Source organism: Enhydra lutris, unplaced genomic scaffold, assembly GCF_002288905.1.
Source record: "Enhydra lutris kenyoni isolate GAN:26980312 unplaced genomic scaffold, ASM228890v2 scaffoldscaffold66, whole genome shotgun sequence".
NCBI classification, from domain to species: Eukaryota; Metazoa; Chordata; class Mammalia; order Carnivora; family Mustelidae; genus Enhydra; species Enhydra lutris.
In genome coordinates this window covers 14,792,001-14,809,119 of record NW_019154150.1, presented here as the reverse complement: position 1 = coordinate 14,809,119, position 17,119 = coordinate 14,792,001, and the positions used below count along the sequence as shown (strand labels likewise).

General features: G+C 46.2%; 1 protein-coding gene across 5 annotated transcripts in view; it reads right to left on the bottom strand.

Annotated features, from left to right (window-relative positions):
• The window catches only part of LOC111158987 (trafficking kinesin protein 1), a 183,955-nt gene that overhangs the window by 69,964 nt on the left and 96,872 nt on the right, over nt 1–17,119 (bottom strand). The window lies entirely within an intron of this gene.

Sequence of the window (17,119 nt, the reverse complement as noted above, 5' to 3'; positions counted from 1 at the left end):
GGGAACAAAAATCTCCCTCGGAAACCAAAGCCCAAAGACAGAACTCCCTACCAAACCTCACCAGCCTGCTGGCTGGATACCGTAACCATGTGCTGGCATCAATAGCAGCCGCGTGGGCTCTGATGGGTTTCTCCTCTTAATTTTCTACTCAAGACCATGTAACTTGTGAACGAGTAATACGAGAAGGTCTCTTTTCCACCATGGGGAGAGCATGCTCCTTTCCTTCTACGGTGACCAAGCAGGGACCGTTTCCCTTCATTCTTCCAGTGGTATATGATGCCTCAGTTCACAACCTCAGAAGCATCTCTCTAGGGTGGGGCTCCCGGGAGTTAATGTGCCCATGAAGCACCAGGAGCTGTTGCTGAAATGCAGATCCGGACGCTGCAGGTGTGCAGCAGGCCCAAGACTCTGCATCTCTGACGAGTTCCCACGGGACAGCGGTGCTGCTGGTCCACAGGCCACAGTTGCAATAGTGAGGTAGGTCAGTAGGACGGATAGATCAGGAAGGGTAACATACACAGTGTGTGCGTGTTTGTGTGTGTTTGTGTCTCTGCATTTGAATAAAAAAAATTTTAAGAAAAAACTGTATGTTTGTATAGATATGCACGTGCACACACACACATATGTTTATATACACGCATACACACACACAATTACAAACCCTATGTGTGGACTCTTGGGCAGAATCTGTACTAAGTATGGATCTATCTCAACCTTCCTAAATCATGGGAAGCAAATGCGCCTCAAATGCTGTGCTGTGAGGTCCCCAGAGCTGGCTTCCTGTCCCCTGTGTAGGTTCTAGAAGCTTCTCCCAGCTCCAGGTACCTTCTCTGTACTCGAGGGCCCTGTGCTTTCTTACCAGGCCGTGCTTGCCCACCAGCACAAGATGCTACAAGCAGATCTTCCCACTTGCCGGGTGGCCAACTGAGCCCACATGGCCCGGCCTGCACACTGGGAGCATACATCCTGTCCCGTGTGGAAAGCGGGGTTCCTGCCTCTTCAGCAACATCAAATAGCAAAACCTCCTCAACTCTCAGAAGGGGAAACAAAAGCTAAAGGCAGCTTGTGATGAATCTTGGCTCAGGCTGTAAACAGGCTTTTGGGAAAGTTTGGAAGATACACAGTGCCAGGGAATGGTACTGTCTCTGGTCATGCTGTTCCCCAGCTGTCACTTATACCCTGGAGGAACTGTGCCCCTCCCCACCCAATTCCAAATTCTTCCTGGGCAACACAGAAATCAGACCCCATCACCTCCCTAACTCACTTGAATCCCTGCCCTTCCCTCTCCCTGACCCCTGCTTAGGTACACATTTAAGATTTTCTAGGACATCTGCCTATTTAAAGTCAGCAGCCATTGATTTTAATTCTGGCTATAGCTGCCCCCATTATCTGAACATATCTCTCCCTCTGGTCCTCTATCATGTCTCTCCCTGGCAAGGATAGCACCTCTCAACAGCCCCACAGCAGACCCCCATGTGAGATATGAGCAGAGGCTGTGCCCCAAGGTTTTCCAAGGTTTTGTTTAAAATCTTAAGTTGGGGGCGCCTGGGTGGCTTGGTCGGTTAAGCGTCTGCCTTCGGCTCAGGTCATGATCCCACGGCCAGGGATCAAGCCCCACATCAGGCTCCCTACTCAACAGAGAGCCTGCTTCCCCTCTGCTTGCTACTCCCCCTACTTGTGCCCTCTGTCTCTCAAATAAATAAAATCTAAAAAAAAAATAAATAAATAAAAATAAAGTTCCTTAAGGTGTTTCTAAAAAGATGATTCTAGGCCTCCAGTCAACAATTAACAGATTCCTCAAATATCAGCATGCTCAACAGGTTCAATCCACTATGTCTGGGGGAAAGGGTCCAATACGAATCTGCAAAACGCAGATGTAATAAACGAACAGGAAATGCAAACTCTGTAAGGCATCACAGAAAGTCAGATGAGGGGAGAGACAAACAAAGGCATGCACATTTCCCTTCCTGCACTATGAATACTTAAAAATACTTTATCGGTATCATCATAGAGGCAAAAAATGATGGATGGATGGATGGATGAATGGATGGATGGAGTTTAATTTCATAGTTAAGAGCATGGGCTTTGGCGTAAGATGGCCTAAGGTTTGGTCCAGGCTCCTCATCCACCATCCCTGTGACCTTCTTAGACACCTGAGCCTTAACTGTGTTACACGAGGGGATTGTAATACCTATCTCAGAGACAAGGCGAGGTTTTAATTAATTAATTAATGGATGGCAAAACACTCAGCACAGTGCCTGAGACAAAGTGAGTTTGCAATAAATATTACTTTCTGATCATCTTCATCACTCAAATTCTTTAAAAACGTAAGTAAGGCAGTATAGGCAATTATAAAGACAGTACAATTTTCTAAGCTATAATTAGGGAAATGAGGTAGAACCATCTTGTCTTGGCTTGTCCCCGCATAATTAATGAAAAGGCACTGAGTTCACAGTAATAGGCCCGAGTGACAATCGGCGGGGGGCAGGGCAGAGGATGCATTTTTGAACAGTAACATACTCCTGAACACGACTTACACAGCGTGCAAAGACTCTGCATACCTAATTCACGTCTTACAAAAATGGGAAAGAAAACAGAGTATGCAGCAACAAGCACAAAGGAAATAGCATCACTTGTGGGTGACTTCCATGGGCTCCTAAGCAAGATTCAGAGGAACATCTACACCAAAACTCCCATTTTATAGGCTCAGAAGCATAAAGCAGTCCAACTGCAGCTCTGGAAATGGTGCTGAGGTTGAGATCCAGCTGTACCTGCCTTCAAATCCACATTCTCCTCCAAGAGCCCCAAGGGTCCCAGTCTTCCTTCCCTTCCTTCCCCACTCCCCCCCCCCCCTCCTGCAGCTGAAAAAACAGGTTCCTCCACAGCAACCCCCCAACCCCAGAATGCTCCCATCACCGCCCCACCCTGGGGGAATGAGGATCAGGGACAGGTCCCCGGAGAGCCTCAGAGAAGCCACCTCTCACTCACCCTCATCACCCAATACCATTTAGGGCATGCAGGCTGCACACCAGGCGGCCAGCACTTTCTAGCTCACTCCTTCCTCAGACCCTGCTACTTAATTACCAGCCCCCTCGCTGTGCAGAGGAGGTCAGGGGACCCAGAGAATTTAATTCGCTTGTCCAAGATCACTCAGCAATTAGAGCACGTAGATTTAAACTGGGCGTGGTCCACCTCTACAGTCTTCCTACCATAACTAAGAAAATATCTAAGGATTATTTACAAATGAACTGTGAAAGGGGGTGGGGGTAGGGAGACAAAGATAAAACTCAAGTTGGCATTTCACAGCAAAAACAAATTGTGGAGGTACCTGGGTGGCTCAGTGGGTTAAGCATCCCACTCTTGGATTTGGCTCAGGTTGTGAGATCAAGCCCCTGGGAGGCTCCCCACTCAGCAGGGAGTCTGCTGGAGATTCTCCACCCCCACCCCTCTGCCCCTCCCACTCATGCTTGCTTTCTCTCGCTCAAATAAATAAATCTTTTTAAAAATTTGTGAAGTCCCTTTTCCTTTTAAGAACAAACTAAAAAATGATCACGAAAGAATTAAATTGAAAATATCAACAGGACTTAGTGATACTAAAAAGAAATACTATTTCCAGATCTGTCAAGGAAGTAGCCCAGCAAGGACACTACTGCACCCACAACCAGCAGGTCAACATTCTGGTGTCCTGCTTTAGGTGAAATGTCAACAGCGCTCCTTGGAAAGCTGTTCATTCCATGCCTTGGGGCAGGAAAAACCAAGATCCACCTACAAGGCTGGCTCGCAGGAAAGCAAAGATGGCTCCACAAGGTCTTGGGGGTAGAAGTGATAAGGCACAGAAGCCAGCTTAAAAGGACGGTCAAGGGCCAGGCTGTGACAAACTGAACATCAAAAACCGAATACAGTTAATGACATTTAAAGGGAACAAGTCGAGTCTGTAAAGATCGTGGTGATGATCAGGGAATGTCAAGACTAAAAGAGCAACCAAGTGAAGGAGGCAACTGATGTATAAAGGAGAGAAGATTATAGGAAGATATTTTTAATCCATCTGAAGAAGTAAGGGGAGGGTGGGCGTGTATGACTGTTCTGTCTCTGCCACTAATATCTTTTATAAAGCATTACATGAACACTTCTCGAAGTAGGGTGGCTGTGAATAAGACAACCGGATATGGAACGAGGAGGCAGGTGGAGAACAGAAAGCAGAACGCTGTGGTCACAGGCCACACCCGGGCAAGGAGGACGGTCCCGTCCTGTGTTATCGCTCTGGGGAGCATGTAAGCGAATCTAACAGATCCGGTCTGCAGTGTTACAGGGAATCTATGGCTTACATTTGTGATCAGATTCAAATGTTGAAAGTTTCTAAGCTTCCAAGTTTCTAATGATTAGTTCTGTGAACATATGAATTAAATACCCACATGCATATGAGTGATTTTCTATATACATATCTGAACATGTACATATGTGTGTACCTAATTTTGAACAGTTATTCAATACGCTTAAAAGATGAGTAAACACTAACACTGAACAATTTAAAGCACAAAGAATGCAGTTAGGAGTTTGCCCCAAAGTATCTGATGTCCTGGCACATGCCACTTTCCTTCCTCGGTGCCTCTCGGTGATGAGCACGGGCCACACGCTGCCACTCACTCAAGCAGGTGGGTAGAAGGATGGCTTCCCTCCTGCTAGGAAGCAGAACCACTCGGCGGCCCCGATCCCCTCTGGAACACGATCCCAGTCTCTAGGGCTTTCCTCCTCTCAGGAAAACAGCAAGGCTGGCCTTCTATCTGCACTCAAAGAGGCCAGAAGCCTAACAACAGAAAAATGGGCTTCCTGGCCTTCCAATCCAGAGAGGGCTGCTGGAGCTCATGTGAAACCCAGCCTCACCAGCAGACCTTCATGCACCTGCTGCAGAGAGAATGCTTCTGGGGAGCTCTCCTTCCGATCTTTAAGACATTGCCACTGCCAGTCATGAGCTCCTGTGGCAGAAGGCAGGCTGCTGGCAAACAGCTTGCTGTCAGCTACCCCCCTCCCAAACCATCTCCACCTCATTTCAAGCACAGGAAAGGCAGGCACCCATGCCACCTCCCAGTTCTCTGGGGCACAACAGAGCCTGGCTTTCAGAGACACATCCAAAGGCAGGGACATGGCACTCAACAGGGCACTGCAGACCCGACGTGCAGCCCTGCCTTGGTGGAGTTATTAAAATCCGAGAAGGAGGGGCGCCTGGGTGGCTCAGTGGGTTAAGCCGCTGCCTTCGGCTCAGGTCATGATCTCAGGGTCCTGGGATCGAGCCCCGCATCGGGCTCTCTGCTCAGCAGGGAGCCTGCTTCCTCCTCTCTCTCTGCCTGCCTCTCTGCCTGCTTGTGATCTCTGTCAAATAAATAAATCTTTAAAAAAAAATAAAATAAAATCCGAGAAGGAAATGAAGAAGAAATAGCTCAGATGTGTCCCAGGTTCCTAGTCTGCTTCCTGCAGCCTTGGGGGGCTGCATGGGGCATTCCACTCCAGGACCCGGTGGGTCACATGGCCGATGCTACAGGCTTCAAAACGAAGCCAGAAGCTCCACCGAATCCCCACCCTGCTCCTGCTGCAACTTGCAGCCTCTCTGGCCCGCGCGCGTCCCCCGGGAGGAGCCGATGGGGGTGTGAGCTGAGCTGTCACGTCAATTTCCCACCTGAGCCCATTCCAACTTTGTCTTGGACGCGCTGGAGGGACGCGGGAAGGCAAACAGTCAATCTGTACAGAACTGCTTGCCAAGCATTTTTGGTCTCAAAAGAAAAGATACTTAAGATTGGAATCTGATTTGATGAGGGGAAAAAAAGGTGGCAGGTGGCAGAAGCCAGAGGAAACTTAGGGGACACATGGGTAGACTGGCCCCGGGGGTGAGTCCCTGGCCACCGTGCTGACCGGATGCTGCACCCAGAGCTGCAGGTGCTATCGGGCTCGCCAGCGTGCAGCTGCCCTGCACCGGCCCCAGGACACAGGTCCTCCAGTTCCCGTGGGGCCTGGGCCCACGCCAGGGTGGGGATGGCTGTGACCAGGTGCGGCTCACGTGTGCACGGGGCTCATGCAGCCAGGGCTGCTCTGCTCCCATCTCTGCCCCTGCACACCCCTGGATAGCTAGAAGCAGCAAAAACAGACCCAAGGAAAAGTCCACTCGTGGGAGGGGCAAGCAAGAAAGGGGAGAAGGCACAATCCAGGGCTCATCGGACGCTCACCTGTCAAGAACATGGCCCCCGGTCTTGGGCTGGCAGAAGGACCCGGCCAAAGCATGGGCGTTTACAGGAGAGAAACTCACGGCAACTATTTACAAATGTATTATAATGTATGCATTTTGGTATCATTTTGGTTGGCAAATGAAAATAAGAAGTTGTTCCTGGCCACGAGATCCCTTTCCCATCCCCAACACATGCTCCACTCCAACCTTGTAATTTGTCTTTCCTCCCCTCACTCGACACCCCCCCCACCACACAACACCTGGAGGAGAACAGATCCCCAGGGTCCCACAGGGCACCCCTCCCCCATGTTTTCTCCTATGTCGCCACCTCACGGAACTATTAAGCCCCTCCCTTCAGGAAGTCAGCACCAGGTGTTATCTATCCGTTTCATTTGGCATATCCCAGTGCCTCTATTTTGGCCACACTTAGGATTTTAATCAGACTGAAGGTCATCTTGGGAAGGTGGCAAAAACCAAACTCGGTATGCCATATGTGGGGTTTTTTTGTTTTATTTTAAAAAAGGACAGAAACTTGAACCTAAAAACATATATCTTTTCATTTTTCTCCTCCTGAGGAAGCATTTATTAAACACTTACTTAACGCAAACATGAGGCAGACAAGGGCTCTGTCCCCTTGGGATTTACTCAATGAATACAGAAATTATTTCTAACAGCTTGCAGTCTTTCAGAACATAAGCCTTGCAGAGATCTAAATTTTAATGAGAAAAGTTCTAGGCAATTTAAAATGTGCTTAGAGAATTAGGCCAGTATTTCTATCGTGTTCTGAGAATTCTTTTTCTTTTTTTAAGATTTTATTTATTTGACATACAGAGATCACAAGTAGGCAGAGAGGTAGGCAGAGAGAGGAGGAGGAAGCAGGCTCCCCGCTGAACAGAGAGCCCAATGCGGGGCTCGATCCCAGGATCCCGGGATCATGACTTGAGCCAGAGGCAGAGGCTTCAACCCACTGAGCCACCCAGGCGCCCCCGTGTTCTGAGAATTCTTAAAAATTTTTGCTAGAATTATCACCTGAGGGCAATAATAGCACTTTTATTTTAATTTTTTTTAAGATTTCTATTTATTTATTTGACAGACAGAGATCACAAGTAGGCAGAGAGGCAGGCAGAGAGAGAGAGGAGGAAGCAGACTCCCCACTGAGCAGAGAGCCTGATGTGGGTCTCGATCCCAGGACCCTGGGATCATGACCTGAGCCAAAGGCAGAGGCTTTAACCCACTGAGCCACCCAGGTGCCCCAGCACTTCTATTTTAAAAGAGCAAAAAACTACCTTTTTTTTTTTTACTTATGAAGCTGGTTTTTCTCTTTAACAATTTCTTAAAACTGAAAATTAAAGTCTCAAATCTCATAATTCCTATTATACAATATAGAAAAAATATTTTTAAAGGAAATACAATAAGACAGAATAATAACAATAATAAAAGAACTTTGTCCTGGGATCCCTTTGACAAAAGAGTAAAAAACTCTCAGTGACATATTTCAGAGAGCCACAGAATGTTTAATGCTGACTAATTTCCAGATAGTAAAATCTGAGTCCCTAAGAGGCTATGAGATTTGTTCCAGGTCACACATGGATTTGGCGAGGGGGATGAGGGAGGCGAGGCCCTCTAACACAGGGCTGACTGTTGGGTCCCTCACGACTGGCCTCTAAGAACCACTCAGAAGAGGAAAACCTTCACCATATAGGGAGGTTACCTAAACCTCAAATAGACATCCCCTATCCCCACACAGATTAGCTGCATCTCTCAGTCTTAGCTAAACTTCTACAGATAACATACATTACTGTTCTCTCTCATGAAGCCGTCCTTAGTGAAAAGTTTAAGGTGATCCCTGGATAACACTTTGAAACACACACACACACACACACACACACACACACACACACACATACACACTTGGGCACCTCAATCAATTTTTCAGGCCATTATCTATTACTGTCATTTTCTAAACATTAATGCGTAACGACCTGTCCAAGCTAAGATAAGGGTCAGATACTTTTCCTCAGGTGTCTTGTAAGAAAACACGTAGGATATGTTCAGACTTCTTCAAGACCAAATACAGTGTTTTCAGGCAAAGTGCTTCTGAGTACTACATGGCCTGAAGTCTTGGAAATAAAAAGATTTGGTGAAAGATGAGAAGATCACAAGTCAGGGCTAGGGAGCAGGGAAATGCTGCCCATTTCAAGCACCTCAAAAGTACATAAGACCTTTTCAAACCACAAATAAGGCCTGGGCTGCACTGAGGATATCCTATGGTAGAAGAGAATGGGCTTGGTCCAGCTGGGCTGGGATCCTGCTTCTCCCCGATCCTGTGCGGTCTTGGGCTGGCAATGGAGGGTCCCTCTGAACCACGGCCTCCTCATTTTAAAAATGGGGATAAGCCAGTCTCTACCTTTGAGCACTGCAGGGGGACTCATTGCTTAGAATGTAATAAGCACTCAACAGATGTCTTTTTCATTTCTCACTAACCACCATGACGTACAAACCATCCAGTAGAAATTAGAGACAAAACCCAAAAAGAATTCTGTATCCAAAGAATGAGGCATCCACCAATCTCGGAATCTCTGCCGACCATTCTTAGGTTAGAAAGAAAAATCAGGAAGTTTATGAACTCTTAGCACCTCGTGGAATGATGTTCTACTCATTCATTCACTCAACATTTATTCCTCAGGGCTCCTAATGATCTCATGACTCCGTGTGATCTCATGCTCACCAAGAATGGGTTGCTTTTGTTGCAGTAAGTTAATACCAATTTATTTATTTTAAAAAATTTTTATTTATTTGGCAGAGAGAGTATGAGCAGGGGGAGCACCAGGCAGAGGGAAAGGGAGAAGCAGGCTCCCTGCTGAGCAGCATGGGGGCTCAATCCCAGAACCCTGGGATCATGACCCAAGCCAAAGGCAGACACTCAACCGACCGAGCCGCCCAGGCATCCCAGTTAATATTTAATCTAAGAGTAATAGTTCAAAGGAACTTAAATAAGTTCAAAGAAACTTAAAAATTGCCACATTTTCAGCCCAGTAAATTTCTAGAAATATACCTTAAGGAAATCATGAGTTGGGTAGACACCTAAGGATGTGGAAGGATGTTTACTGGTGTGTTATCTGAGGAAAATTTAGAAACGGCCCAGATCCTCAATAACAGACCAATGATTAGGTATAAATGATGGGATATTAAGCAACAATGAAAATTGTGCTTTTCAAGAATTTAATGCCACAGGGAAATGGTCAACATATGCAATTAAGTAAAAAAGCATTACATCCCCAGATACGTAATATATTTGTTGGAGGAAAAAAAAAAAACCACTAAAAAATCACAAAAACTGAGAAATGGTTGCTAAGTTAGTCATCTTTTTGTCCTAAGTCTTACTAAATTACCTACAATCAGCAAATTTTTATGACCAAAGGATTAACTATTTTTAAAACCTCACTCCCTTTGAGGACCATTGACATTCACTAAATGGCCAGGCACTAAGGGCTGAGCGATGACGAGCATCCCTGCTTCCTCCACCCGGAAAATCAGAAATGGACACCGTATCCCAAAAGAGTCACAGAACCTTGTTTTTTTTTTACTTAAAAAAAAAAAAAAAAAAGAAAAGAAAAGAAAACTGAGGTCCACAGAGGTTCCACAACTTGCTCGTGGAGATGACAGTAACGCTCACTCAGGACCAGGACCAGAAGGTGCCCCTGAGGACAGAAAGGATGGGATGTGGCACAGGCAGTGGCCGGGTGGGTGCCTGGGGCCTCCATACACATCAGGTAGCTGTAAGAAGACCAGCATGAAGATGACAAACCCGCGTTCAATTTACAGGAGACTCCGGCAACACATCCTGTCGGTGGAGAGGGACATGCAGTAGCCATCTCCAGAGGCACGGCTAAAGAAAAGGGGGAGGGCAGGAGACCCCAAGACAGGAGACTGGTAAGCACCCATCACGAAGCAGAGGAAGGAGAAAAGAAATTTACCAAAAAGGAACATGAACAAGCCAGACCAGAGAGGACTGGTCCGAGAAGAGGCAGAACTACAACACTGCCAAGGACAAGTCCCCTGCACACAGAGCTGCTACAGCCCTCTCTAGTCCCAGGCACTCTTGCCAGATCCAGAGTCCCAACAAGGAGTCGTGGCCCCCGGAGAGCGGGCCGCTGGCCCGCAGACACACCACTGTCTCTCCAGCCTGGCCATGTGGGCTCGTAGGAATCAAGTTCTTTTCCCTACCAAGGCTCATTTGTGTTTGTCCCCAGATCTGTTCATGGCCGTTTTTGCTTGTTAATGTAATGACAGAGTTACGTTTATTATTTCATGAATCGCACAAAGAGCTGTTTCTATGAAAGCGAAGTTTAATACCCTGAAAGACTAAATTAAGGATTAAATGGCCAATTCAATTTGGATACACCGTTGCACTATATCTGAAAAAAATGACTTAACAAAGAGGGGATCAGGGCGCCTGGGTGGCTCAGTGGGTTAAGCCACTGCCTTCGGCTCAGGTCATGATCTCAGGGTCCTGGGATGGAGTCCCGCATCGGGCTCTTTGCTCAGCAGGGAGCCTGCTTCCCTCTCTCCCTCTCCGCCTGCCTCTTTGTCTACTTGTGATCTCTCTCTGTCAAATAAATAAATAAAATCTTTAAAAAAAAAAAAAAAAACAAAGAGGGGATCATGGACTTCAAATCCAGTGTATGTGTCCTAATAGATTCATGAAGGTAAAGTGCTTATGAGCACCAGACCGGCCAACAGGAAGCACTCCCCAGATCTGACTCATTATTATTACTGCTTGCATTATCATGGTGGAAGCATATAGACAGATGACAGCCGCAACGGCAGCCAGAAGGAAAGGGAAGGGACAGCAAAGCTGGCTGCTCTCCAGGAAGGCAAGAGTCCAGAAGGGAGTGGTCCCTGTGTCACCCCTGCTCCCAGGGCACCAAGACCTCCAGGGTCAGCTAGGTAGAGATGCTGGGGTCCAGCCAACGCTCTGGCCAGTTAGACACCCTGCAGATGCTCTGGGCTTGCACACCTCATCCCACTCTCCCACTGCCCTGAAAGAGTCCTAGGGTGGTGAAGGGTAACACACAAGCTCATGCAAACACTCAGACGCTTGGGACCATGTGGACACAAGTGAAGGAACACAGTGGAAATCGGCGTATGACAGTGACTGTGGACTCCAATCTTCCCTGAACACAACTCCAGAGGGCCGGGGTGAGGGGCAGAGGGACCCATCATGACCCCTGGCCCGTGCAAGGCCGGCACCATGCACAAGCTTAGTGAAGTACTTTGCCACAGGCCTCAGGTGTTCCAGCAATGGTCTTTCATTTTTTTGTTGTTTAAATGAAACTTTAAAAACAGGGACCTGGTAGAATATGCAAGTTCCCAGACCCCACTCACTCCTCCCACATAAGCAAGGCAAGCAACTCTGTGCAGAGGCCTGGAGGGCTTTCTGCATGGGCCCAAGTCCAGTTGCAAAGTCCCTGCTCAGGTAAGGGAAGAAAATCCATAATCCAGGAGCCGTTCTTACTTCCTTAGCCAGAAAACCTGAGCTGGAACTCAAAGAAGTCAAGTTCACCAAAGATTACAGGTACATACAAGGTGCTCAGTAAATACCTGTTGGCTGATTCATTAAGATTAGTTTACAGTAAAAGTAAACAATAGAACAATGTCTTGAAACTCTTATTTCTTTATAACCTTCTTTTCTCCTTAGGAAAAAAAGATTATTCCAGGTAAAGTCGGAGGTGAAGTGGTCAGGGAATCCTACGCACTTGAGACACAGAGAGATTTCTTTTCTTGACCCAATGCTCCTTAACCAAAAAGTGACACAAAGCAGGCCCTGGAAATGAGGAATGGGAAGGGGCCACAGCCACCTCTGTAACAAGTCAGCCACCTCCACGTCTGGTGTCTGCAGAATGCTATGTGACAAGAAAGGTCGACAGCACACACAAGTTGTTTCCACCAGAGGGAAGGAAACGTGACCTACAGACCACATGACAGAGGCAAAACCACAGGGAAACAGGGAGGAAATCTCAAGTTGATAGTATGTTCCCACTAAGTGTCACTTGGGACAGCAACCTTTAGAGGAAAAAAGTTAAATCTTAAATATGTAGGAAACACATTTTATAAACAAATAGCTACTGATATTCTCAAACTGAGGGTCTGCTCTTCGCATCCCACGTGCTAAATCAGTTTTACTCTTAAACTACAACTGTTTTCTCGTTTTGCTCTTCTGAGAGAGTAGTTAAGATACAGAGGCAGAGCAGACAACCTAGGTTTGCAACTCAGCATCCCCCACCCCTTGCAAGCTCTGTGACTCTGGGCAAGCTTCTTAACTTCCCTGTGCCTCAGTGTCCTCATCTGTAGGATGGGGACAGCAAGACTCTTTCACTCAGAGGACACTGTGCAAATTGAATGAGATACACGTAAGGAATTAGGAACAGTGCCTGATACACACAGTAAGGGCTAAATGTTGACTACTCTGTCTTCCTCCTAGACCATCTAATCCTAAATGTCCCCATTTATGGGTACATCTGCTACGTGAATCATTTTCCTGTTCTGTGTTTCCCACGCTCCTCCGGAATAAAAAAAAAATCAACCTGTTAAAAATTTGTCTGAAAAGGTCATTCTACCACTTGGTAAAGGGAGACACCCAAAGAGGTATCCACCTCTTCTTAACAAGCCAGGTGAGGGGCTCCTGGCTGGCTCAGTTGGCAGAATATGTGACTCCCAATCTCAGGGTCATGAGTTCAAGCCCCATGTTAGGCATGGAAGCTACTTAAAATAAAAAAATGAAAAATGAAAAATTTTAAAAAAACAAGCCAGGGGAAGGCCAGATCCAAAAGGCAAAGCATCATTCCTCTACTCTGGGAGACAGCCTGTAAGAGTGGGAGCTGAGGTTTATCTCATCTCCTATTATCAGAACCCCTAGGGTACCCCTTATCCCCACTCCCACCCACAACAGAGAACCACTGCCCTAACTGATGAGAAAAGAAATCGAAGAGGAAACAGCTCTGTTATCTTCTCCCACACCTCACAACTGACTTGACACACCAGTGAGTCACACACTGTGGCCATGGTATCCCCTGGGTTACGCTCCTATAAACAAACAAGGAAACCCAAAAAGGACACCACGCATGGAGCAGGGCTCCTGATCTGTGCCTTCCACCGACCTCTCGGCCATCTGGCCAGGCTCACAGACCCCTTCTTAGAAGACAGGGTTGAAAACACAACATAAAGTACAGATGACTCAGAGGAAACCGACCGTATTGCAATGCAGCTATGAAAACTTGCAGAAAGGCTGTGATAGAAGAGCTTATCAATGCATTAAATAACAAGATCGACCAGCACACCTTACAACGAAGGTAATTTCAGAGCCGTGATGAGTAGAGGTATTTCAAACCATCTCCACCGCAGCAGGACATGAAAATCTTGATTTCTAGCGGTGATGAAGCCACAGGGCCTGCTGATACCACCGTGCTTTGTTTTCTGGGTTCACCATGAAAGGAAACATTGCATTTCAGTTGGAAATCAGTGAAAATAAAGACGCCATGTCATTTCTTTCTTTACAAGTTCACAGAATCCCCAATTTCCCTCTACAGACTCTTCAGGGGTCCTAGGACCTCCATTTGAAAGCCATGCTGAGGAGCGTGCTCTATTTAAGAGTTTCCCCCTGATCATTCATTTAATCTACAGTTAGCAAATACCCGCTTTACTCTAAGCACAAGTAACACAGAAGAAAAATACAAAATTAACGTAAGACTTGGGGGCAACTGTGCCCTAAGAACTATCAGTTTCCGCTCAGCTTCCTCTAATTTTGGCATAATTTTGTTATCCACTGCCAAATGCATAACCAAAAACGGAGTGCACAAACAGAAATGAGCCACAGTGTCTGCTCAAGTCTACTGTCTGCAAGTATTTCAGAAGCTGGAGGTCAGTGCTATGGAAGAAATACAGGAGCCCTCCATGCTTCCACTTCCTCGATAACCAAACCAGCCGTGCCCAGACTGCAGACACTGCACAGGGATGAAAGGAGCAATTCCTGTGAAAGTTCTCCGAGAATACTGAAGTCCTGCCTGTGGTTGGTTCCTGTTACACCGTGACTGTAAGCGATTCACCCGTGCAGGGACCCAGGAGCCTCCCACAGCAGAAAGGGCCATACAGGGTCCCGCAGAATCACAGGAGGATCTCTTAAGGAAGAGGAAGTAACACACGGGGATTTGGGGGGAGGAAAGAACCAAAAAAAAAAAGAAAGAAAAACAAAGAAAACCTGTCCTGCTGTGAATTCTACCATGAAGCAGTCTGAAGGAACCAAAGACAGAACTTGCCAAGGACGTGACTCTGGACACAGTTTTCTATCCAACACCACATCTCTTGGTGTAACAGATACCGTGAGTCAACAAAAGGGACCAGCAAAGAGCTTCCTACTCACTGCCAGACACGTCAGAAAGTCTAAAGCTCCACTGGGAACACAGGTACAAGTCTAACACATGCTTCATATTTGCCCGGGTGTGGATTATTCTATTTTTATTCCAACTGAAACTGATTACCTGCCGTGTTCATACACCTGATTTGTCTCAGGTATAAACACACAGGTCAGTCTAAACAAAATTCCCTTCTCATTGACATCTAAGAGAGAAAATGAGAAAATAGCCCCAGATACATTCAAAAAGAGAAACTTCTAGTTCCAACTTGTTTATTATAAATGATTTCCCAAATTCAAGAACACCGGAGATCACTCTGTATTGAGACAATAATTACAGAAAACTTATGGACGTTAGAAGCTGGTTTTGAATGAAGTTACCATCAAGTAGAAGCAAGATTGCTATACTTTCTCTTTTTAAAGGTGATACAATGATACACAGATATGCAAATAATCTCACTGCCAAAGTGACATCACTAACTCAGACAAGGTTAAAGTTAACTTGAATTTTAAAGTCAGAGGTGTCAAGACAATGGAGAGCTGGGTCTGTCCTACCAACCTCATTGGGCTGTGTTGAATTTCTTTCTTTTTTTTTTTTTTTAAGATTTTATTTATTTGACAGAGAGAGATCACAAGTAGACAGAGAGGCAGGCAGAGAGAGGGAGGGAAGCAGGCTCCCCGCTGAGCAGAGAGCCCGACGTGGGACTCGATCCCAGGACTGAGATCATGACCTGAGCCAAAGGCAGCAGCCTAAACCACTGAGCCACCCAGGCGCCCCTGCGTTGAATTTCTAAAGCGTAAAATGATTTCTACAGAGGCGCCTCTTGAATGAACATTAGAAACATCATAAGCATGTGCTTTTTTTTTTTTTTTTTTTTTTTAAATTATCACATGTTTTCCAAATCTGCAATATCAGGTTTCACACCCTTGTAACCGCACGCTGCCGGGGGCGGGGGGAGAAGGGGGAACCCACGTGGTATACTGTTCACCCTGCCAGGTATCAACTCTGCAGCCCCAGGACATGACAGGTTTGTCGTTGGAGCAGCCTTTGGATTTTCCTGAATAACCAGCTTACTGGGCTCTCACACAGAAATCGTTAGTCTTGGAAAACCAAGTTCACAGATACAGGGAATACACTGGTAGTTGCCAGAGGCAGAGCTGGGAGCTGGGAGGCGAGGGGGGAAGGCAGAAAAAACAGGTGAAGGGGGTCAACAGGTAAAAACTTCCAGCTATGGGGCACCTGTGTGGCTCAGTGGGTTAAGCCTCTGCCTTCAGCTCAGGTCATGATCTCAGGGTCCTGGGATCGAGCCCCATATTGGGGGGGGGGGGTCTCTGCTCTGCGGGGATCCTGCTTCCCCCCAACACTCTGCCTGCTGCTCTGCCCACCTGTGATCTCTGTCTGTCAAATAAATAAATAAAATCTTAAAAAAAACTTCCAGGGGCGCCTGGGTGGCTCAGTGGGTTAAAGCCTCTGCCTTTAGCTCAGGTCATGATCCCGGCATCCCGGGATGGAGCCCCACATCCCACATCCGGGCTCTCTGCTCAGCAGGGAACCTGCTTCCCCCCCCACCTCTCTCTCTGCCTGCCTCTCTGCCTACTTGTGATCTCTGTCTGTCAAATAAATAAAATCTTAAAAAAACAAAACAAAACAAAAAAAACAACTTCCAATTATAATATATTTATAAAATAAATATGTCACGGGAATGTAATGCACAGCATGATGACCACAGTTAATAATACCGTATTGCATATTTGAAATGCTAAGAGAGTAGATCTTAAAAGTTCTCACTATGAGAAAAAAAAATTTTTTTTCTAACTATGTATGGGGACATATGTTAACAAGACAAATATTCACTCATTCATTTTGCAGTATAGACAAATATCAAATCATTATGTTGTACAACTGAAATTAATATAATGTTATATGTCAATTATACCCCAATTTAAAAATTTTAAAAAAAGAAAGAAAATGCTCAACCTTGGTATACATGTGTTGCTATATCATATAAATAATGCTACGCAGCCAAGATGTTCCCAATGCCTTTGGTTTAAATGCAAACTCCTTTCCAGGGAGAGTTTCTACAGACTCACATGGTATTTTGGTAAAAGGCAGGAAATGGGAGTATTTTCAAATTCTTCTGTACAGTTAAGAGAAAACTGGTTCAAATGAAAATTCGTACCTGGTCCCCACCACCCTAAAATTTCTATTCGGAACACTCAAAATCAAGGCCTTGTGCATGGCTAAACCCTACAGCCACATTGCTCGGCACACCCTACCACGAACAGCAAGCCGTAAGACCTGCTAACCAGCATGAGGTCCCAGGTGGGGCCACGGCTAAGGACTACCGGCCGTCACAGTGCCGTCACCAGATGAAAGGGAACTACTCAAAAAAAAAAAAAAAAAAAAAAGAAAGAAAGAAAAAGAAAAGAAAGGGAACTACTCAAAAAAAAAAAAAAAAAGAAAGAAAGAAAAAGAAAAGAAAGGGAACTACTCA